The sequence below is a fragment of the Camellia sinensis genome, chromosome 3 (assembly GCF_055761805.1).
Source record: "Camellia sinensis isolate YWXY chromosome 3, ASM5576180v1, whole genome shotgun sequence".
Taxonomy (NCBI): Eukaryota; Viridiplantae; Streptophyta; class Magnoliopsida; order Ericales; family Theaceae; genus Camellia; species Camellia sinensis.
The window spans coordinates 32,633,228-32,657,411 of NC_138963.1; the positions used below are offsets into that span (position 1 = coordinate 32,633,228).

The window sequence follows — 24,184 nt, forward strand, 5'->3', positions numbered from 1 at the left end:
GCTGAAACTTGTTAAGTAGACCTCTTATGGGAGAGAACATTTTGTAAAAGTTGGGTGACATATACAGAGGTATCATGGAAGATTTAGAAGCATATTATTTGATACCAAAGCATTCGCCATGCTTTTTTGCCTTTGCCTTTTAAGATCACCTAATATTTAAACCACAATATTGGTACAATCTCCTTTTACATTTACAATCTTGAACAAGAGGCATTCTATTCTTCCACGTGTTAGACTAGTCATCGTTTATGGTGGATTTGACCCTAACCAAAGACTGCTGCTAAATATTTTTTTTTTGTTTTTTTTCTTCAGAACTCCACTTTGGATTTCCACTTACATAAGGCTAAAGGTTTGTTTGGGATGACCTAAATAAGTGTGTTTTTTGTCTTTTTACGAAAAGATGTGCAGAAAAGTAGAGAGGTGATATGATGAAAAAAAGATAAAAAGATAAAAAGATGAATTATTTTGTGTATGCCAAACTTGACTTAAATTACTCCTCACTTTTTTCTTTTTGTACAACTATAACTCTATTTCGTTGGACTCCACGCCCACCACACCTATGAAGCACGACTATTGGTACGAGTATTAGTATTGATATGATACGAGTATCTTAATATGATAAAATTTAAAAAAAATAAGATACGGGTATGACTTGCTACGCTTGTAAAAAAAATATTTATTTTTAATTTAAAATAATATAAAAATTAATTAAATAATTTAATTTATTAAGATCCAACCTATAATTAACATTTAATGTCAAAAGTAAATGTATAAATCAAAATTAAATGACAATATATTAAATAACTTACAAATGATAGTTTAATTTTAAAATCATACTAAGTATAAAACAAAAAATAAAAAAAAAAAGTCTAGTGAAATGAGTTTTATCTCTATAGTAGAAAAAATATTATTTTAACTGAGGTACAGTACGGCTTGGATATATACTAGACACATCTGGGTACGCCAAAAATTAAGAAGAAAATATTTAGATACGTATTTCGTGTACCCGGTACGTATGTAGAAGTACCATATGAGGTACCATACTGTAACAACCCCGACCTATGATTAACTGCTAAACCACAATTAAAATGCCTAATAAGTAATTAAGATGAAGTTCGGAATTAATTACGTGTGTGTTGCATTATTTGTGTGTCTATCTGTCTATCGTAGAAAGCTCTGTTTGTGTTTCTGTTTTGTTCTATGAATTGAAGACCTTATCAGCATCCGATCATGAAATTGACTTAATTTATGTGTTATTTGGGATTTTTAAAATTTTATGGTAGGTTTAATTGAAATTCGATTCAGAACGAATTAATTAGAATTAATTAATGCCCATTTGATTAACTTAAGCCAGGCTTAATTAAGTCTCATTAACCAATCATATATAAGGCTACTATGACTTTAGACACTCAAATTACACACTCTCATCCCCTCATCCTTGAGCTCAAAAACGTGTGAGAGAGATAAGGGAGATAATTGAGTTCAAACAAAGGAATTGCTAGAGAATTCAAGAGAATTGGCTTGGAACCTTAGTGAATTCACCATTTAGAGCTTAATTGAAGCTTAAATGAGAAGTTGAGGTAAGGATTCAACCCTTAGCTTATGAATTATGATGTCTAGACCATGAATTCAAGAGAAGTAAGTTGAGTAATGGAAGAATTAAGCTAGAATGAAGAGAATTGAGCCATTTATGCATGCATGCGCTTTCATCACATTTTTGAGTTTGAATTTCAAGTAATTCTCACATGAATGTGCCAATTCTACCTTAGGTTTGAGAGTTTACCATGTTTTCCATCAATTGACCTTATTTGATTATGATTTGGAAGCTTTGAACTCAATCCATTGCATATATGTTATACTTTCAAGTTTTGAGTTTGATTTCACACAATTGGCATACTTTTGGGTATTGATTTTGCTAAATGATTTTGAATTCATGAAGTTTGCCAAGTTTATACAATTTTCCTTAAGTTTTTGGCCAAAAAAATCATAATTTGCAGCTTTGAATTGGAGTTTTGAGCTTAGGAGCAAATCTGGAAATCCCAGAATTTTACTCATTCGCTCGAGCGACGGATCCTGCGCTCGAGCGACCACTCTTTGCTTTGCACCTCCGCTCGAGTGACTAAAAGTTGGCTCGAGTGTAAAATGCATGCTCCTAGAAGTTTACACATTTTGCAGACCGCTCGAGTGACAATAGTTGTGCTCGACCAAAGACCTCAGCCTCACACTCGAGTGACCGTTGAGCGTACGTCAAGCGAAAAAATCACACAACCAGTACTTTTGCAGAGTTTACAGACCGCTCGAGCAAAGGAAGTTGCACTCAAGCGACTACTCATATTTTGGACCTCCGCTCGAGCGAAGGAAGCAGCACTCGAGAAAGGATCCTGTTTTCAGCAAATTTGACTAAGTATTGAACAACATGTTTTGGCATCCTAGGCATTCCTAGGCCAAGATTAAGACACAATAACGAGGATTAGACGTAGAAACACACGAAGAACGAAATGAAATAAGTTAAGTACGATCCGAGCATATGTTTCACTATGTGTATCTGTTATGTTTGTATAGGTCACGCGGCGTGAGCTATTAATCCATTGGTTGCTATCAAGCTATCTGTGTAACTATCTATGAGTAATAACTTAGTAAAGATATGTTTAATATGAAATACTTTCTAAACATTATTGTCACGACCCAAACCTATAGGTTTAATGTCGTAACCGACCAGTAATCATTGGATTATCAAAAGCCTCTGAACAGATTATAAAATAATAAGGGGTTGCGGAAGCAAATATATAAAATATACATAGTCCATTGAATTGTGTAGACATACATGGATCAGAAATTTCAAAACCAAAATTTATACATACATAAGTAACGTCAAACTTCCTTAAGTCTTACATCACTATATAGGTAATATCATAAAGGACTTAGCCCAGTGTACGGATAAACAAAAACAAGATAACAAAACATCCTTGACATGGTTCACAAAACTTAACTTTCAAATAGGAACCTCCCCAGGATGCACGGTGGCTGGTTGACCCAAAACTCTCCATGCAGCAGCTTAGGTCTGGTCATGCACCTGCTCACCTACATACATAATATAAATAGTGAGTAGAAGCCCAGTGAATAATAACAGAGTAAAGGGTTTAATGAATGATGTCCCATATCAGATTCAGAAAGCAGAAGCAGATTCATATTTCTATTCAGAATTCAAAAGCATGTACTTCTCCAAATTCATAGATAATCATACGTGGTACACCCATTAGCGCTAACAGATCAGATACAGAGTATAAAGGATCATGCTTGACCAGTTCCATAAAGGAACCTCTGGTACTGGGAATAGATAACGTACTTGAGCCGCAGTATTGTTACCCCCGGGCGAGAGCCATGAGACCACGGTATTGTTACCCCCGAGCAAGGGCCTTGTGCTCATAGACCGCGGTATTGTTACCCCCGAGCGAGGGCCTTGTGCTAAGGATGCCATGAATACTTTTCAATATATGGACAATCATTCATTAATTCAGAACGTAACATGTCAGAAAACAGAGCATTTCTTGTCATATCATATCATATAAGAAAATACTTAAACATAAACATAGCTTTACAAAGTTATTATTCACAGATGGCTCCAAAGCAAATAGACAGAGCAGACAAATCAGATAACTTACAACGCGTGACCTACACAGAAACAGAGCGAATATGTACTGATTTACACACCCGGAATCATTAACTTAGTTCTTTCTTATCTTGGTGTGTTTATACTTATCTTTATTATTATGTCTTAACTATGGCCTAGGAATGCCTAGAATACAATGAGGGTGCTAAAATGCACTTTGAAACACTTAACAAAATTTGCTGAAACCTGGGCCTTCGCTCGAACGCAACTTCCTCCGCTCGAGCGAAGGCTCAATAATGTGAGTGATCGCTCGAGCGCAACTTCCTTCGCACAAGCAGTCTTTAAACTCTAAAAAAGTACTAGTTGCGTGAATTTTCCACTTGACGGTCGCTCAAGCGTAAGACTAAGGTCTTCGCTTGAGCGTAACTCTTGTCGCTCGAGTGGTCTGCAAAACATAAAAACTTCTAGGAGCATGCATTTTACGCTCAAGCCAAATTTTGGTTGCTCAAGCGAAAGTGGAAAACACAGGGTAGTCGCTCGAGCGCAAGATCTGCCACTCAAGCATAGAAGCAAAATTCTGAAACTTCCAAATTTGCTTCCAAGCTTCAAACTCAAACTCAAAGCTGCAAATCAAGTTCTTTGGGGCCAAAAACTTAAGGAAACTTGTGTAAACTTGTCAAACATCAAGAATTCAAAACCATTTCGCAAAATCAAGGCTCAAAAGCTTGCCAATTGTTCAAAATTCAACTTGAAACTTAAGAACATGACATGCATGACTTGTTATGAACTTAAACTCTCCAAAACATGATCAATTAAGGTCAAATAGTGAGAAATGTGATGAATTCTTAAAACAAAGTCAAGATAGACACATGCATGTGAGATTTGATTGAAATTCAAACTCAAAATGTGATGAAAATGCATGCATGCATGAATCATGCTCAATTCTTGTATTACACAACTAAATTCTCTTAAATTCATGGTCTAGACATCATATTTGTGCAATCTTATGGTTGAATTCTTACTTAGGCTTTCCGAAGTGAGAGCCAGAGGCTTAATTATTGAGTCTCTAAGTCCAATTCCTTTACTTCCTAGCAAACCCCTTAGCTTGAGCTTAAGTCTTCTCCTTTCTCTCCCTCTCTCACATTTTGTTTGATTGAATAGGCTCAAAGATGCGAAAAAAGATGAGTTGAAGCACATACCAACCTTATATAGGCTTAGTTAATGAAGCTTAATTAATTGGAGTTAAAGATAACTAAATGGGATCATTTATTTTAATTTATTCGGTCCAAATCGAATTTTAATGAAACCTACCATAAAATTTTAAAAATTTTAAGTAACACCGAAACCAAGTCAATTTCGTGATCGGATGTCGATAAGGCCTTCAATTTACAGAACAAAACAGAAACACAAATAGATATTCCTATGCGAACAAATATAAGCACAAATAATGCAATACACATGCGATTGATTCAAAATTTCATCTTATTAGGCATTCATAATCATATGTTTTAAGCTAATCATGGGTCGGGGTCATTATAATTATGATATGATATGAACTGTTTCTGAATGATACAAAGGCTATTTTATGATTCCATGAATGATGATTGATATCTTTGAAATGTATTTGTGGTATCCAGAGACCCTTGCCTAGGGGACATAATACTGTGGCTTATGGTCATGAGGCCCTCGCCCGAGGAAAAGAATACCGTGGCCCAGGCCATTGCCCGAGAAAAATAATACCGTGGCCCATGTATGAGATATGTTACCCGCTACCGAAGGTTCCATTATTGAACTTGCTATGCTTGACCAAGTGATATGTTAATGCTAATGGATGTACCACACATGATTTGAATATGAATATGAGCACGACTCTATTTTTTTTATACGACCATGATTATCTCTCTGATTGATATGATATGAAATGGGACATCATTCATTAAAATCTTTACTCTGTTATTATTCACTAAGCTTTTGCTCACTATTTATATTATATATGTAGGGTAATCAGGCGCGTGACTAAGCTCAGAGTAGATAACCTGGAGTCTTTGTTTTGTCAGCGAACCATTGTGCCTCCCGAGGAGGTTCCGGAAAGAGTTCAATGGTCGATTTTTGTAAACCAAGACATAGCTTAAGACTTTTGTTGTTTTGTGACCCGCTCTTTTTTTCTACTTTATGTATGATGACAAGGTTGGATGGATGTATACGACGTCATATGTGTATATATATATACAAGGTTTTAAATTATCTGTCTCATGTATGTCTGCACAGCTCTATGGACTATGTATGTTTCGATATTTGCTTCCGCAACTCCTTATTACATGATAATCTGTTCAAAGGCCTTTGGTAATCCGAGGATTACTGACCGATTGTGACGCTAAACCTATAGGGACAAGTTTGGGTTATGACAGAGTGGTATCAGTGCACGTATTATACCGCACACACAAGTCCATATGAGCTATAGGATGTCCTAGAAAAGAATTATGAACATTTCATCTGCATGTGAGAGTGTGTGTGTTAATTTTGTAAATGTGAAAACTAAATCTGAACATGAACACATGAAATTGAAACGAATGAACTGGAATTGAATGTTCCGAACACTGTGAAAAGAACTATTTGTCTATGTTTATTATTGTTCTATTTACCTATAACAATGGAAAATGCAAGAAGTAATGATGCAGCGAGATCTTCTGAGGCTCGAATAAGCCAAATGAAACGAATGCTCGCAGCCCTAACTGAAGTAATGATACAACAGCAAAGACAACAACCTCTGCCACCTCTACGTCCTTCGGTCCATGTTAAGCCAAATAACAATGATATTATAAATTTAACTTAGAAGTTTATGAAGATGAAACCGCCGACTTTCTTAGGTGGTATTGAACCCTTAAAGACAGAGACATGGTTGCTCGAAATGGAGAAACTATTTGAAATGTTTTCCTGCTCCGAGACTCAGAAAGTTCTATTGGCCACCTATACCCTAAAAGATGAAGCTCGAAAATGGTGGTTGTTAATCCGAACTAATAATGAGAACATGACATGGACTCAATTCAACGAGATCTTCTACAACAAGTACTTTCCACAGTACTTCTGGGACCGAAAGATTTCTGAATTCCAAGAACTCAAGCAAAGCAACATGTTTGTAGCCGAGTATGAGGCTAATTCACGGAATTAGCTCGATTTGCTTCTCATATGGTGGATACGGACTAGAAGAAGGCTCGAAAATTTGAGAGGGAATTAGATTTGGATGTGTTTGATCGAGTAGGCATCCTGGAGTTACATACATATATGGAAGTACTTGATAGAGCATTGATGGTAGGCGCCACTCTAGCAGCAAAAAAACAAGTTAAAGTTCCAATAACTGAATGGAGAAGGAAGAGACCCATCTTCAATTTCAGAAAGGGCCGGTCGTTTTCAAAGAAGCAAAACACGGGTTCCTCCAGTAGCTCGAGTCAGAGTAGTGGGACTATTCTAAGTTGCTCTAATTGTAGAAAGAAGCATAGAGGAGTGTGCTACTGTGCATCTGGAGCCTGTTACCGGTGTGGCAAGGTTGGCCATATGATGAAAGATTGTCCACTTGGGGCCGAGAATGTTAATCGCCCCGCAGCAAGTCCAGCCAGATCTGCTTCTGTAACAAGGTCAAATGCCAAAACTAATGCCAGAAGTAACACTGGGAATGAGACATTAAGGCAAGGGAGAGTGTTCGCACTAGTGCTTGGAGATGTACAAAACACCGAGTCTGTGGTGTCAGGTATAATTTCCATCTGTACTCAAAATGCGTATGTCTTGATAGATTCTGGTTCTATACATACGTTTGTGTCGCATGCCTTTTCTCAGAAATTAACTAGACCTTTAGAATCCATGAACTATTTATTGTCTGCATCTACGCCATCTGGGGGTTCTATTTGTATGTGCATATGTTTATCCAACATGTGATATTATGATCGGTAATGTGACATTGTATATTAATTTATTGTCGTTGGGAATTGATCATTTTGACTACATATTGGGTATGGACTGGTTAACGAAATACTGTGCAACTATTAACTGTGTGAATAAATCTGTTATGTTTCGTCCACCTGGTTTACCTGAATTTGTGTTTGTTAGGAATGGGATAGTTCCTCCCCCATATTTGATTTCTGCCATGAAAGCTGTTAAACTGCTTAGGAGGGGGTGTAAAGGTTATATGTCTTGTGTTTTGATTGAGACTTCTGATAGTTCTAGTGTGGAAACTATTCTTATTGTTTGTGAATTTCCCGATATGTTTTCGAATGAGTTACCTGGGGACTTAATTGATAGAGAGATTGAATTCACCATTAATGTATTACCTGGAACACAACCAATTTCCAAAACCTTATACAAAATGTCAACTTCTAAATTGAAAGAATTGAAAACTCAACTTCAGAAATTGTTAGACAATAAGTTTATCCGCCCTAGCACTTCACCTTGGAGTGCTCCAGTCCTATTTGTTAAGAAGAAAGACGGATCTTTAAGGCTGTGTATAGACTATCGGGAGTTGAACAAAGTGGCTGTCAAGAACAAGTATCCACTACCCCAAATAGATGATCTATTTGACCAACTTCAGGGGGCACAAGTGTTCTCCAAGATAGACCTTAGATCCGGGTATCACCATCTAAAAGTTAAAGCATAAGACATAGAGAAAACTACATTCAGAACTAGATATGGGCACTACGAGTTCTTAGTAATGTCATTTGGGTAACTAATGCACTTGCGGCGTTTATGGACCTAATGAATAGGGTTTTCAAACAATTTCTTGATGAATTTATCGTTGTATTTATTGATGATATACTGATTTACTCCAAAAGAAGGGAAAAACATGAAAATCATCTGAGAACTGCCTTACAGATCCTGAGAGAGAAAAAGTTGTATGCAAAATTTTCCAAATGTGAATTTTGGCTTGATAGTGTAGCATTTCTGAGACATGTAATCAACAAAGACGGCATATCAGCAGTGTAACAACCCCAACCCATGATTAGCACTAACCCATGATTAATTATGCTTAATAAGTAATTAAGATGAAATTCTGAATTAAATTGCTTGTGTGTGTTGCATTATTTGTGTCTATATCTGTTGTCGTAGGAAGATCTGTTCATGTTTATGCTTTGTTCTCTGAATTAAAGGCATTATCGGCATCTGATTCATAAATTGACTTGACTTATGTGTTAACGGGAATTTTTTAAAATTTTATGGTAGATTTAATTGAAATTCGATCCGGGACAATTAAATTAGAATAATTAATGCTCAATTAAACCTAACTAATGAAATCTTGATCTAACCCTATATAAGGCACCTTTTTGTTCCCCACTCACTCTTTTTTCTTCATCTTACATGCATCCTTGAGCTCTCAAAGACACAAAAACGTGAGAGGGAGAGAGAGTAGGAGGGAAGTTGAACTCAACAAGAGAATTGCTTGAGATTTAGAGGAAATTGAAGAGGACTTGGAGGATTAAGCTACCACACTTGAGAATTCAAGACTTAAGGTAGGAATCCACCCTTTTAATTGTGAAATAGAGTTGTACAAGGCATGGGTTCATGGAAATTAGAGATTAAAGTCAAGAAATAACTTAAAGAGTAGATTTGAAAATTAATTCATGTATGCATGTCCATTTCTTCCCAAATTGAACATGATTCCAAAGGATTCTTTCATGCATGTGTCCATCTCACTTATATTTTGGGATTTCATCATGTTTTCTATCAATTTGCAAAATTTGATCATGTTTTGAAGCGAGTGAGTACAAGAGAATTCATGCATGTTATGTTCTTGAACATTCATAAAGTTTAAGTTGAAATTTTGTTCAATTGGCATGCCCATGGGCCATGATTTCATGAAATGATCATCAGGTCATAATGTTTTGTGAGTTTCTAAATGTTTTCTAGAATTTTGGCCCAAAATATTGAGTTTTGAAGTATTTGATTTGAGCTTTGAGCTTAAAGATCAAATCTGAAAATTCCAGAATTTGCATCCACGTTCGAGCGTAGGAGTTCACGCTCGAGCGAGCACTCTGAGTGCGTACATTTCCGCTCGAGTGACTGGAAGCTCGCTCGAGCGTGAAATGCATGTATCTAGAAGTTCATATGTTTTGCAACACGCTCGAGCGACAGAAGTCACGCTCGAGCGAGGGTCTGAGTCTCACGCTCGAGCGAGGATCGAGCGTCCGTCGAGCGTGAAAAACAAGTAACCAATACTTTTTTCAAAGTTTACAATCCGCTCGAGCGAAGGAAGTCACACTCGAGCAAACCTTCACTTCTTACATGTTCGCTCGAGCGAGGAAAGCCACGCTTAAGCGTGGACCCTGTTTTCAGCAAGTTTTGGAAAAAGTATTTAAATGCATTTTTGTATCCTCATTCCATCCTAGGCATTCCTAGGCCATGATTAAGACTCCATAATGAGGTTAAAGGCTAGAAACACGCTCAGAACAATTAAGGCAAGTTATGTACAATTCGAACGTGTGTTTCAGGTGTGTGTTTGTTATGTGTTCATGTAAGTCACGTACCGTAGACCGCCTGATTAGTCTGCTCTCTCTCTCTGCACTCGAAGCCAACTGTAAGTAATAACTTAATAAAGCTATGTTCAACTTTATCTACTTTCTGTATGATAAAATAAGATCTGTTTTCTAAAATGCTATGTTCTGTACAATGAATGATTGTCCAATTTTTGACAATGTATTCGTGGCATCCTTAGTATCATGTGATATCTGTTAACTGTTACCTGGTATCGGAGGTTCCATTATGAAACTTAATATGTCTGCACTTTGTTACCCGTACCAGAGGCTCCATCATGAGGCTCAGCATGTTTATTCTCTGTTACCCGGATCCGGAGGTTCCTTTATGGAACTGGTTATTCATAACCACCATATGTTCTGCATCTGTTCTGTATCAGTTCTGTTAGCGCTAATGGATGTACCACGTATGATTAAGCATGAATTATGATTTCTGTATATCATCTGAACAAGAATATGAATATGAATCTGAATTATGATTTCTGAATCTGTATGGACTTCATTCATCAAAACCCTTTACTTCGTTATTATTCACTGGGCTTCCACTCACTATTTATATTATGTACGTGGGTGAGCAAGCACGTGACCAGGCCCAGAGTTGACGGCCTTTGCGCCTCCCGAGGACGTTCCGAATGAAGTCAAGTTTTGTGGCTGTTTTTGTAATCATATTAGACTATGTTTGTCTGTTAAGTTGTGGGTGAGATTGTTAATATATACGCCTAAGTGTGGTATGTAAATATTATATCTTTTGGTTATCACTCGTATGTTTATAAAGATTTTTGATTATTCTGTCCCATATATATCATCACAGCTCATTGGACCTCGTATATTTTGTATATTTGCTTCCGCAACCCCTAATTATATGTTAATCTGTCAAGAGGCCTTTGGTAATCCAATGATTACTGGCCGGTTACGATGCTAAACCCATAGGGGTGGGTTTGGGTCGTGACAGAGTGGTATTAGAGCACGTGTTTTACAGCACATACAGGTCCATATGAGCTTAGGATGTTCTAGTAAGAAATAGGGGCATTCTATATGCATGTGTGAGTATGTGGTAACCCAAATGGATACGAAAACTGAATGTAAATCTAGGCAAATGAATTGAAAGAAATGAATGAGATTATTCCTATGTTTTTTATTATCTGGTGTCTCTATAGCAACATAGAGAATGCAAGGGGAAATGATGTAAATGAATCTTCAAAGGCTCGCATGAGTCGAATGGAACAAATGCTTGCGGCATTGACTGAAGCTATAGCACAACAACAAAGACAACAACCTTTGCCCCCTCCACATCTGTCGGCTCAAGCCGAAACAGATAATAACGAATCATCTTGACTCAGAAATTCATGAAGATGAAACCGGCAACATTCTTTGGTGGAATTGAACCGTTGAAAGCAAAGACATGGTTGCTTGAGATGGAAAAACTATTTGAGGTGTTTCTCTGTACCGAGATTCAGAAGGTTTTATTAGCCACCTATACTCTGAAAGACGAAGCTCGAAGGTGGTGGTTACTAATTCGGAGTACCAATGGGAATATGATGTGGGCTCGATTTAATGAAATCTTTTATGAAAAATATTTTCCCCAATGTTTTCGGGACCAAAAAGTGTCTGAATTCCAAGAACTTAAGGCCGAATGTCTGTAGCCGAGTACGAGGCAAAGTTCACTGAATTAGCAAGATTTGCTCTTCATATGGTGGACACAGACTACAAGAAAGCCCGCAAATTTGAGGGAGGATTGGACTTAGACATATTTGATCGAGTTGGTGTACTAAAGTTGCCAACATATGTGCAAGTTCTTGATAGATCTTTAATGGCGGAAGCCACCCTAACCGCTATGAAGCAAAGGCAGGCCTCAGCAGTAACAACAATTGATTGGAGAGGAAAAAGGTCTGGGTATGGTTTCAAAAAAGGCCGTTCTCACGTAAGTAAGAAGCAGAATACAAGGTCTACAAGCAGCTCGAGTCAGAGCAGTGGGTCTATTCCAGTTTGTCCTGATTGTGGAAGAAGGCATAGAGGTGTATGTTACCGAGCATCCGGTGCATGTTTCCGATGTGGCAAGACAGGTCATGTAGTGAAAGATTGCCCACTTGGGTCTGAGAATGCCATCCGTCCTATGATGAGTTCAGCTGGGTCCGCTTCTATAGTTAAAACAAATGCAAAGACTAATACTGGGAAAGAACCTCTGAGACAAGGTCGAGTGTTTGCCTTAGTGCCTGGTGACGTACAGAACACTGAAACCGTGGTGTTAAGTATACTCCCTATATGTTCTCAAAATACATGTGTACTGATAGATTATGGTTCTACACATTCCTTTGTATCGCATACTTTCTCTCAAAAATTAACTAGATCACTAGAACTTATGACATATGTGTTATCTGTATCTACACCGTCTAGGGGTTCTATGATATGTGCTTATGTTTATCCGGCATGTGATATTATGATTGGTGATATGACATTGTATGTTGACTTGTTGCCCTTAAACATTGATCATTTTGATTGTATTCTGGGTATGGACTGGTTGACCAAGTACTGTGCTACTATTGACTATGCAAGTAAATCTGTTGTGTTTAGACCACCGGGCACGCCTGAATTTACTTTTACTAGAAATGGGGTAGTTCCTCCCCCATACCTGATTTCAGCCATGAAAGTTGTGAAATTGCTTAGGAAGGGATGTAGGGGTTACTTGTGTTGTATATTGACTACATCATCTAATAGTGTCAATGTGGAAACTATTCTTGTCGGGGACTTAGTTGATAGAGAGATTGAGTTCACTATTGAAGTAATCCTAGGAACACAACCTATTTCCAAGGCCCCCTATAGAATGTCTACCTTAGAATTAAAAGAATTAAAAACTCAACTTCAGGAACTGCTCAACAAGAGATTCATCTGTCCGAGTACTTCACCTTGGGGTGCTCCAGTCCTATTTGTCAAAAAGAAATATGAAACTTTGAGGTTATGTATAGATTATCGGGAATTGAACAAAATAACCATCAAGAATAAATACCCTTTATCCCGAATAGATGACTTGTTTGATCAACTTCAGAGAGCCCAAGTGTTTTCCAAGATTGACCTCAGATTTGGGTATCACCAGTTAAAAGTTAGGGCAGAAGACATAGAGAAAACTACATTTAGAATTAGATATGGACATTATGAATTTTTAGTAATGCCGTTTAGGGTGACTAATGCACCTGCTGCCTTTATGGATCTTATGAATAGAGTGCTTAAATCATTTTTGGATGAATTTGTTGTTGTGTTTATTAATGATATTTTGATTTATTCCAAAAGTAGGAAAGATCATGAGAATCACTTGAGAACTGCTCTACAGACTTTGAGAGAAAAGAAATTATACGCTAAATTGTCCAAATGTGAGTTCTGGCTTAACAGTGTGGCATTCCTGGGGCATGTAATCAACAAGGATGGTACTTCTGTTGACCCTCAGAAAATTGAAGCTATTGTGGACTGGCCTAAACCGACAAATGTGACAGAAGTTAGAAGTTTTCTGGGACTTGTAGGTTACTACAGAAGATTTGTGAAAGACTTTTCAAAACTTGCCATGCCATTGACCCAGTTAACTAAAAAAAAATGTGCCCTTTGATTGAGACGAACAAATAGAGTCAGCCTTCCAAGAGTTGCAAACCAGATTAGTAACTGCACCGATCTTAACTCTACCTAATGGTACTGATGGGTTCCAAATTTACAGTGACGCTTCATATAAAGGGTTGGGTTGTGTACTAACGCAGAATGAGAAGGTAATTGCTTATGCCTCTCAGCAACTTCGCCTACATGAAAAGAATTACCCAACACATGATCTTGAACTGGCAACTGTAGTGTTTGCCTTAAAGATTTGGCGACATTATCTGTATGGAGCGACTTGTGAGGTGTACACAGATCACAAAAGTCTCAAGTATTTCTTTACTCAGAAAGAACTGAATATGAGACAAAGGAGATGGTTGGAACTGATCAAGGACTATGATTTGCAAATTCTGTATCATCCAGGTAAAGCTAATACTGTAGCTAACGCTTTGAGCCGGAAGTCAATTGGGAATTTGTCATGTTTGTTGTCCAGTCAAAAAAAATTGCTAGATGACCTGGAAAAGAATGAAATAGAAATTGTGTTGTGAGAGCAAGGTGGGATTTTAGCTGCCATTTCCGCTCAGCCTGCAATTCTTGAAGAAATCAAACAGAAACAACTTGAAGATGAGTACTTGAAAAAGATTGTGAAAGAATTTGATTCAAAACCGAAACCAAGGTTTGTGTTTGAAAATAATGTGTTGAAATTTCAGAATAGACTCTGTGTACCAGATTCCTCTGATATGAGGAAGCGTGTTATGTCCGAAGCTCACAGCGCTAAATTTGCCATGCATCCGGGGAACACAAAGATGTATCATGATTTGAAACAGAACATTTGGTGGCCCGGAATGAAAAAGTGCATTGCAGATTTTGTGGCTAGACGTTTATATTGCTAACAAGTTAAAGCCGAACATCAGCGACCCGCTGGTTTGTTACAACCGCTACCAATACCGGAATGGAAATGGGAACACATTACCATGGACTTCATTGTGGGACTGCCTCGCTCTACTCGAGGTATGGATTCTATCTGCGTTATAGTTGATCATTTAACTAAGTCTGCCCATTTTCTACCTGTCAAATCTATTTACAATGCGGACAAATTGGCCAATATTTATATGAATAAGATTATGAGGTTGCATGGAGTGTCAGTATCTATTGTATCTGACAGGGACTCAAAGTTTGTGTCAAGATTTTGGCAGAGTTTGCAACAGGCTTTGGGGACTGAACTAAGATTGAGTAGTGCTTATCACCCACAAACAAATGGTCAAACTGAACGGACTAACCAAACTTTGGAAGATATGCTCAGAATGTGTGTATTAGACTTCCAAGGGAATTGGGAGACCTATTTGCCATTGGCTGAATTTGTGTGCAACAACAACTATCATTCAAGCATTGGAATGGCTCCTTATGAAGCTTTGTATGGAAAGAAGTGCCGATCTCCGATATGTTGGGCTAAGGTAGGTGATAGACCTTTGTTGGGACCAGAACTTGTACAGGAAACAATAGAGAAAGTGAAACTGATCCAACAGGGTCTGAAAACTGCACAGAGCCGGCAAAAGAGTTATGCTGATGTTTGAAGAAGAGATAGAGAATACGAAATTGGGAGCCACGTGTTCATAAAAGTGACCCCTATGAAGGGTCAAACTCGGTTTGGTATAAAAGGCAAGTTGCCGCCAAGGTGTGATGGGCCATATGAAATCCTTGAAAAGATCAATTCAGTAACCTATCGAGTGGCCTTACCTCCTGTAATGGAGTATATGCACAATGTATTTCATGTATCAATGCTTCGAGAATATTTAAAAGATCCACTCCATGTCATTGAACCAACACATGTGCTCTTGAAAGATGATTATACTTATAAAGAAAGACCTATTCAGATTGTGAACCGCTGGATCAAAAGATTAAGGAATAAATAAATACCACTGGTAAAAGTTGATTGGCAGAATCATGGAGGAACTTATGCTACATGGGAAACAGAAGAAGACATGATGAGGAGATATTCGGACTTGTTTCCGTTGGACCCAATGTTCTTTCAAAATAAAGGTAATTCGAGTTTGGAGGACCAAACTCTTTAAGGGGGGAAGACTGTAACAACCCCGACCCATGATTAGCACTAACCCATGATTAATTATGCTTAATAAGTAATTAAGACGAAATTCTGAATTAAATTGCTTGTGTGTGTTGCATTATTTGTGTCTATATCTGTTGTCGTAGGAAGATCTGTTCATGTTTATGCTTTGTTCTGTGAATTAAAGCCATTATCGGCATCTGATTCATAAATTGACTTGACTTATGTGTTAATGGGGATTTTTTAGAATTTTATGGTAGATTTAATTGAAATTCGATCCGGGACAATTAAATTAGAATAATTAATGCTCAATTAAACCTAACTAATGAAATCTTGATCTAACCCTATATAAGACACCTTTTTGTTCCCCACTCATTCTTTTTTCTTCATCTTACATGCATCCTTGAGCTCTCAAAGACACAAAAACGTGAGAGGGAGAGAGAGTAGGAGGGAAGTTGAACTCAACAAGAGAATTGCTTGAGATTTAGAGGAAATTGAAGAGGACTTGGAGGATTAAGCTACCACACTTGAGAATTCAAGACTTAAGATAGGAATCCACCCTTTTAATTGTGAAATAGAGTTGTACAAGGCATGGGTTCATGGAAATTAGAGATTAAAGTCAAGAAATAACTTAAAGAGTAGATTTGAAAATTAATTCATGCATGCATGTCCATTTCTTCCCAAATTGAACATGATTCCAAAGGATTCTTTCATTCATGTGTTCATCTCACTTATATTTTGCGAATTCATCATGTTTTCTATCTATTTGCAAAATTTGATCATGTTTTGAAGCGAGTGAGTACAAGAGAATTCATGCATGTTATGTTCTTGAACATTCATAAAGTTTAAGTTGAAATTTTGTTCAATTGGCATGCCCTTGGGCCGTGATTTCATAAAATGATCTTCAAGTCATAATGTTTTGTGAGTTTCTAAATGTTTTCCAAAATTTTGGCGCAAAATATTGAGTTTTGAAGTGTTTGATTTGAGTTTTGAGCTTAAAGATCAAATATGGAAATTCCAGATTTTGCATCCATGCTCGAGCGTAGGAGTTCACGCTCGAGCGAGCACTCTGAGTGCTTGCACTTCCGCTCGAGCGATTGGAAGTTCGCTCGAGCGTAAAATGCATGTATCCAGAAGTTCATATGTTTTGCAGCACGCTCCAGCGACAGAAGTCACGCTCGAGTGAGGGTCTGAGTCTCACGCTCGAGCGAGGATCGAGCGTTCATCAAGCGTGAAAAACAAGCAACCAATACTTTTTCCAAAGTTTACAGTCCGCTCAAGCGAGGGAAGTCTCGCTCGAGCAAACCTTCACTTCTTGCATGTCCGTTCGAGCGAGGAAAGCCACGCTCGAGCGTGGACCCTGTTTTCAGTAAGTTTTGGAAAATGTATTTAAATGCATTTTTGTATCCTCATTCCATCCTAAGCATTCCTAAGCCATGATTAAGACTCCATAATGAGGTTAAAGGCTAGAAACACGCTCAGAACAATTAAGGCAAGTTATGTACAATTCGAACGTGTGTTTCAGGTGTGTGTTTGTTATGTGATCATGTAGGTCACGTGCCGTAGACCGCCTGATTAGTCTGCTCTCTCTGTCTGCACTCGAAGCCAACTGTAAGTAATAACTTAATAAAGCTATGTTTAACTTTATCTACTTTCTGTATGATAAAATAAGATCTGTTTTCTGAAATGCTATGTTCTGTACAATGAATGATTGTCCAATTTTTGACAATGTATTCGTGGCATCCTTAGCATCATGTGATATCTGTTAGCTGTTACCTAGTATCGGAGGTTCCATTATGGAACTTAATATGTCTGCACTTTATTACCCGTACCAGAGGCTCCATCATGGGGCTCAGCATGTTTATTCTCTGTTACCCGGATCCAGAGGTTCCTTTATGGAACTGGTTATTCATAACCACCATATGTTCTGCATCTGTTATGTATCAGTTCTGTTAGCGCTAATGGATGTACCACGTACGATTAAGCATGAATTATGATTTTTGTATATCATCTGAACAAGAATACGAATATGAATCTGAATTATGATTTCTGAATCTGTATGGACTTCATTCATCAAAACCCTTTACTCCGTTATTATTCACTGGGTTTCCGCTCACTATTTATATTATGTACGTAGGTGAGCAAGCACGTGACCAGGCCCAGAGTTGACTGCCTATGTTTCAGTTTTTGTCAGCCAGCCTTTGCGCCTCCCGAGGAGATTCTGGATGAAGTCAAGTTTTGGGGCTATTTTTATAATCATATTAGACTATGTTTGTCTATTAAGTTGTGGGCAAGATTTTTAACATATACGCCTAAGTGTGGTATGTAAATATTATATCTTTTGGTTATCACTCGTATGTTTATAAAGATTTTTGATTATTCTATCCCATATATGTCATCACAGCTCATTGGACCTCGTATATTTTGTATATTTGCTTCCGCAGTCCCTAATTATATGTTAATCTGCCAAGAGGCCTTTGGTAATCTAAGGATTACTGGCCGGTTACGATGCTAAAACCATAGAGGCGGATTTGGGTCGTGACAAGTAAACCCACAGAAAATTGAAGCCATTGTAGACTGGCGAAGACCGACTAATGTGTCAGAAATCAAAAAAATTTGGGGCTTACTGGCTACTACCGCAGATTTGTGAGAGACTTTTCTAAGCTTGCCATGCCATTGACACAGTTGACCTACAAAAATGTACCATTTGATTGGACTGATTAGCGGGAATCAGCCTTCCAAGAACTAAAAACTAGACTAGTGACTGCACCAATTCTGACATTGCCCAACGGAACCGACGGGTTTCAGATTTATAATGATACCTCATACAAAGGTCTGGGGTGTGTGCTAATGCATAACAGTATGGTAATTGCTTATGCTTCTCGTTAACTTCGACCACATGAAAAGAATTACCCGACTCATGACCTTCAATTAGTAGTTGTGGCTTTTGCATTAAAGATTTGGCGCCATTATCTATATGGAGTGACTTGTGAGGTATACACTGATCATAAAAGCTTAAAATATTTATTTACCTAAAAAGAACTGAACATGAGACAGAGAAGATGGCTGGAATTGATAAACGACTATGATTTACAAATTCTATATCATCCCGGGAAAGCCAATACAGTTGTAGATGCATTGAGCTGAAAATTCATTGCCAATTTGTCATGTTTGCTCATCAGTCAGAAAGAACTGTTATGTGACTTGGAAAGAGATGGAATTGAAATTGTGTTGCATTAACAAGGTGGAGTCTTAGCTGCTATTGCTGCTCAGCCTACAATTATAGAAGAAATTAGAGAGAAATAACTTGAAGATGAGTTCTTGACGAAAATTGTTAATGAGATTGACACAAAACCAAGACCAGGATTTGTGTTTGAGAACAATGTGTTGAAGTTTCAGAATCGACTTTGTGTGCCGGACTGTCTAAATTTGAGGAAACGTCTTATGACTAAAGCTCACAACTCTAAATTTGCTATGTATCCGGGAAACACAAAGATGTACCATGACTTAAAACAAAATTTCTGGTGGCCTGAAATGAAGAAAGTATCGCTGACTTTGTAGCTAGCTGTTTGCATTGCCAACAAGTTAAAACCGAACATCAACGACCCGATGGATTACTTCAGTCGCTTCTAATACTGGAATGGAAATGGGAGTACATTACCATGGACTTCGTGGTGGGATTGCCTTGCTCTTCTCGAGGTATGGATTCTATTTGGATAATCGTTGACCGTTTGAACAAATTCGTACATTTCTTACCTGTCAAAACTTTTTATAATACGGATAAGTTAGCTAACATTTATGTGAATGAGATTGTGAGATTACACGGTGTGCCAGTATCTATTGTATCTGACAGAGATTCGAAGTTCACGTCAAGATTCTGGCAGAGTTTACAACAGGCTTTGGGAACTAAACTGCGACTGAGTAGTGCCTACCACCCACAAACAGACAGTCAATCTGAACGAACCAATCAAACTTTGGAAGACATGTTATGGATGTGTGTGTTGGACTTTCAATGCAATTGGGAGACCTACTTACCATTGGTTGAGTTTGTGTATAACAACAGTTATCATTCGAGTATTGGTATGGCTCCGTATGAAGCTTTGTATGGTAGAAAATGCGGTTCTCCAATTTGTTGGACCGAGGAAGGTGACAGACCCTTGTTGGGACTGAAACTTGTGCAAGAAACGGCAGAAAACGTGAAATTGATCCAACAAAGATTGAAAACTGCACAAAGTCGCCAAAAGAATTACGCGGATGTCCGAAGAAGAGATCGAGAATACGAAGTTGGGGATCATGGGTAGGTTTGGTTTGTGTTTGTAGAGTAATTTTTGAATTAAAAAGTACGAAAATTTGTTTGGTTTGCCTTTTTTCAAAAATGGTTTTGAAAATTATTTTGGGAAGAGAGTTTTAAAAAAAATGATTGATTTGATGTGTATGAGAGAGACGATGATTTTGGAAAGTAGGTAACCAAACAAAATTTTGAGATTTTTTTTGAAAAATTTTGTTTGGTTTGATTACTCTTGAAAATTTATTTGTTAGAGAATTTTTCCCAAAAATTTTTCTGAAAAACAAACCAAACAAGCCCCATATGTTTATTAAAGTGACTCCGATGAAAGGTCAAACGCGGTTTGGTGTAAAGGGCAAGCTAGCACCAAGATATGTTGGGCCATATGAGACCCTTGAGAAAATCAACCCGGTGACATATCGGGTAGCCTTACCGTCGGTTATGGAACATATGCATAATGTTTTTCATGTTTCGATGCTTCGAGAATATTTGCAAGATCCACTCCATGTGATTGAGCTAACCCATGTGCTTCTGAAAGATGATTATACATACAAAGAGAGACCAATTCAGATTGTGAATCGCAGAATCAAATGATTAAGGAACAAAGAAATACCATTAGCGAAAGATAATTGGCAAAACCATGCAGGGACCTATGCAACTTGGGAGACTGAAGAAGATATGATGAAAAGATATCCTGATTTATTCCCTTCGGATCCGATATTCTTTCAAAACGAAGGTAATTCGAGTTTAGAGGACTAAACTCTTTAAGGGGGAAGATTGTAACAACACTAACCTATGATTAACTGCTAAACCATGATTAAGGTGCCTAATAAGTAATTAAGATGAAGTTCTGTATTAATTGCATGTGTGTTGCATTATTTGTGTTTCTATCTGTCTATCGTAGAAAGATCTGTTTGTGTTTCTATTTTGTTCTATGAATTGAAGGCCTTATCAGCATCCGAACATGAAATTGACTTGATTTATATGTTATTTGGGATTTTTAGAATTTTATGGTAGGTTTAATTGAAATTCGATTCGGAACGAATTAATTAGAATTAATTAATGCCCATTTGATTAACTTAAGCCAGGCTTAATTAAGTCTCATTAGCCAAGCATATATAAGGCTACTATGACTTTAGACACTCAAATTACACACTCTCATCCCCTCATCCTTGAGCTCAAAAACGTGTGAGAGAGAGAAGGGAGATAATTGAGTTCAAATAAAGGAATTGCTAGAGAATTCAAGAGAATTGGCTTGGAACCTTAGTGAATTCACCATCTAGAGCTTAATTGAAGCTTAATTGAGAAGTTGAGACAAGGATTCAACCCTTGGCTTATGAATTATGATGTCTAGACCATGAATTCAAGAGAAGTAAGTTGAGTAATGGAAGAATTAAGCTAGAATGAAGAGAATTGAGCCATTCATGCATGCATGCACTTTCATCACATTTTTAGTTTGAATTTCAAGTAATTCTCACATGCATGTGCTAATTTTACCTTAGGTTTGAGAGTTTACCATGTTTCCATCAATTGACCTTATTTGATTATGATTTGGAAGCTTTGAACTCAATCCATTGCATATATGTTGTACTTTCAAGTTTTGAGTTTGATTTCACACAATTGGTATGCTTTTGGGCATTGATTTTGCGAAATGATTTTGAATTCATGAAGTTTGCCAAGTTTATACAATTTTCCTTAAGTTTTTGGCCCAAAAGATCATGATTTGCAGCTTTGAATTGGAGTTTTGAGCTTAGGAGCAAATATGGAAATCCCAGAATTTTGCTCATCTGCTCCAGCGACGGATCCTGCACTCGAGCGACCACTCTTTGTTTTGCACCTCCACTCGAGCAACCAAAAGTTGGCTCGAGCATAAAATGCATGCTCCTAGAAGTTTACACATTTTACAGACCGCTCGAGCGACAATAGTTGCGCTCGAGCGAAGACCTCAGCCTCACGCTCGAGTGACCGTCGAGCGAAAAAATCGCACAACCAATACTTTTACAGAGTTTACAGACTGCTCAAGCGAAAGAAATTCCGCTCGAGCGACTAATTATATTTTGGACCTCTGTTCGAGCGAAGGAAGTTGCGTTCGAGCGAGGACCCTGTTTTCAGCAAATTTGACTAAGTGTTGAACAGCATGTTTTGGCATCCTCATTACATCTTAGGCATTCATAGGCCAAGATTAAGATACAATAATGAGGACAAGACGTAGAAACACACGAAGAACGAAATGAAATAAGTTAAGTACAATTTGAGCGTGTGTTTCAGTATGTGTATCTATTATGTTTGTGCAGGTCACGCGCCGTGAATTGTTGGTTGCCATCAAGCTATCTGTGCAACTATCTGTGAGTAATAACTTAGTAAAGCTATATTTGATATGAAATACTTTCTGAACATTATGATATAATATGAACTATTTCTGAATGATACAAAATGCTATTTTATGATTCCATGAATGATGATCCATATCTTTGAAATATATTTGTGGTATCCTTAGCAGAGGTCCTCACCCAGGGGACATAATACTGTGGCTTATAGTCATGAGGCCGTCGCCCAGGAGAAAGAATATCGTGGCCTAGGCCCTCGCCCGGAGGAAATAATACCATAGCCCATGTATGAAATATGTTACCCAGTACCAGAGGTTCCATTATGGAACTTGCTATGCTTGATCAAGTGATATGTTAATGCTAATGGATGTACCACACATGATTTGAATACGAATATGAACATGACTCTGTTTTTTTTATACAATCATGCTTATCTCTCTGATTGATATGATACTCGAAAAGGAACATCATTCTTTAATCTTTACGCTATTATTATTCACTGAGCTTTTGCTCACTATTTATATTATGTACGTAGGTGACCAGGTGCATGACCAGGCTCAGAGTTGATGACCTAGAGTCTCTGTTTTGTCGACCAACCATTATGCCTCCCGAGGAGGTTCCAAAAAGAGTCCAATGGTCGAGTTTTGTAAACTAAGACATAGCTTAAGACTTTTGTTGTTTTATGACCCGCTCTTTTGTTCTACTTTGTGTATAATGACCAGGTTAGATGGATGTATATGATGTCATATGTATATATATATATATATACACAAGGTTTTAAATTATCTATCTCATATATGTCTGCACAGCTCTATGGACTATGTATGTTTCTATATTTGCTTTCGCAGCCCCTTATTACGTGATAATATGTTCAGAGGCCTTTGGTAATCTGAGGATTATTGGTCGGTTGTGACACTAAATCTATAGGGGCGGGTTTGGATTATGACACATACGTCGGTAAGTATCTGGTACGGGTACGACATGTTTTTTGAAGTACCCATACTTCATAGTACCACACCCTTTCCTCCAATGGCCTTCTTTCCCAATTTCTCACCCTCTCGCGCCACCCCCCACTCCCACTAGTTCCCTTTTCCAATCGTCTCACCCTCTCCCACCACTCTCCACCTCCAACACCCACTAACTTTAACCCATTATGCCAGTACGCCTAGCACTTTTCTACCACTCCAACCCCTCTGGTGCCACCTCCAGTCCGTGCCCCCACTTATTCCCTCCTCCTTCCCCATATCATGTTACCCTATCTTCTTTCTCACTCTCGTGTGATCTCTCTTTCTCTGTCTCTCTGTCTCTCTCTCTCTCTCTCTCTCTCTCTCTCTCTCTCTCTCTCTCTCTTTCTCTTTATCTGGCATAAATTTGTAGAGTAGAGAGAATAAGTGGTGGGGGCCAGTGGGAGAGGAGCAAGAGGGGTTAAGAACAGGCAAAGGAAGCATATGGAGTAATTTGAGGGTGCCAAGAAGGGACGAAGGTGGTAAGGATAACATGTAGAGGAGCAAAAATGGCCAAGATGGGCTGGAGAGGGACAGATAGAGAGAAAATAAGACTCAAAACCAAAAAGTTGACTATCGTAAAGAATGAAACTCAAAACCAAGACATTAGGTCTAGTGAAAAAGCCCTTATCATTTGAGAGGCAATTAGTATGTATCTTTGCTTCAAGTATATATAAAAGGAATGGGTCAAAAAAATTTAGTATGGGCAAATAGTAGTACTCCTAACAAAATCCATGCTAGATATATTTTTGTTTTTTTTTTTTCAAATAAAGATAGTGGAATACCAGAAGCAACTAACTTAAAA

The 24,184-nt window shown here is 37.9% G+C and overlaps 1 protein-coding gene across 4 annotated transcripts in view; it reads right to left on the reverse strand.

The window, feature by feature from the left end:
* LOC114306941 (uncharacterized) overlaps window positions 1-24,184 on the reverse strand; it is a 49,704-nt gene that overhangs the window by 5,639 nt on the left and 19,881 nt on the right. The window contains exons 9-10 of one of the 4 annotated variants that reach the window (XR_014363731.1): window positions 3,347-3,465; window positions 2,771-3,081 (exon numbers count right to left, since the gene is read on the reverse strand). The exons of 1 other annotated variant lie outside the window; for it this stretch is intronic. The gene's annotated coding sequence lies outside the window, so the exon portion shown is untranslated. Of the gene's footprint in view, window positions 1-2,770; window positions 3,082-3,346; window positions 3,484-24,184 lie in introns of those variants that run through there. 2 more of the 4 variants (XR_014363730.1, XM_028252269.2) reach the window with 2 other exon arrangements.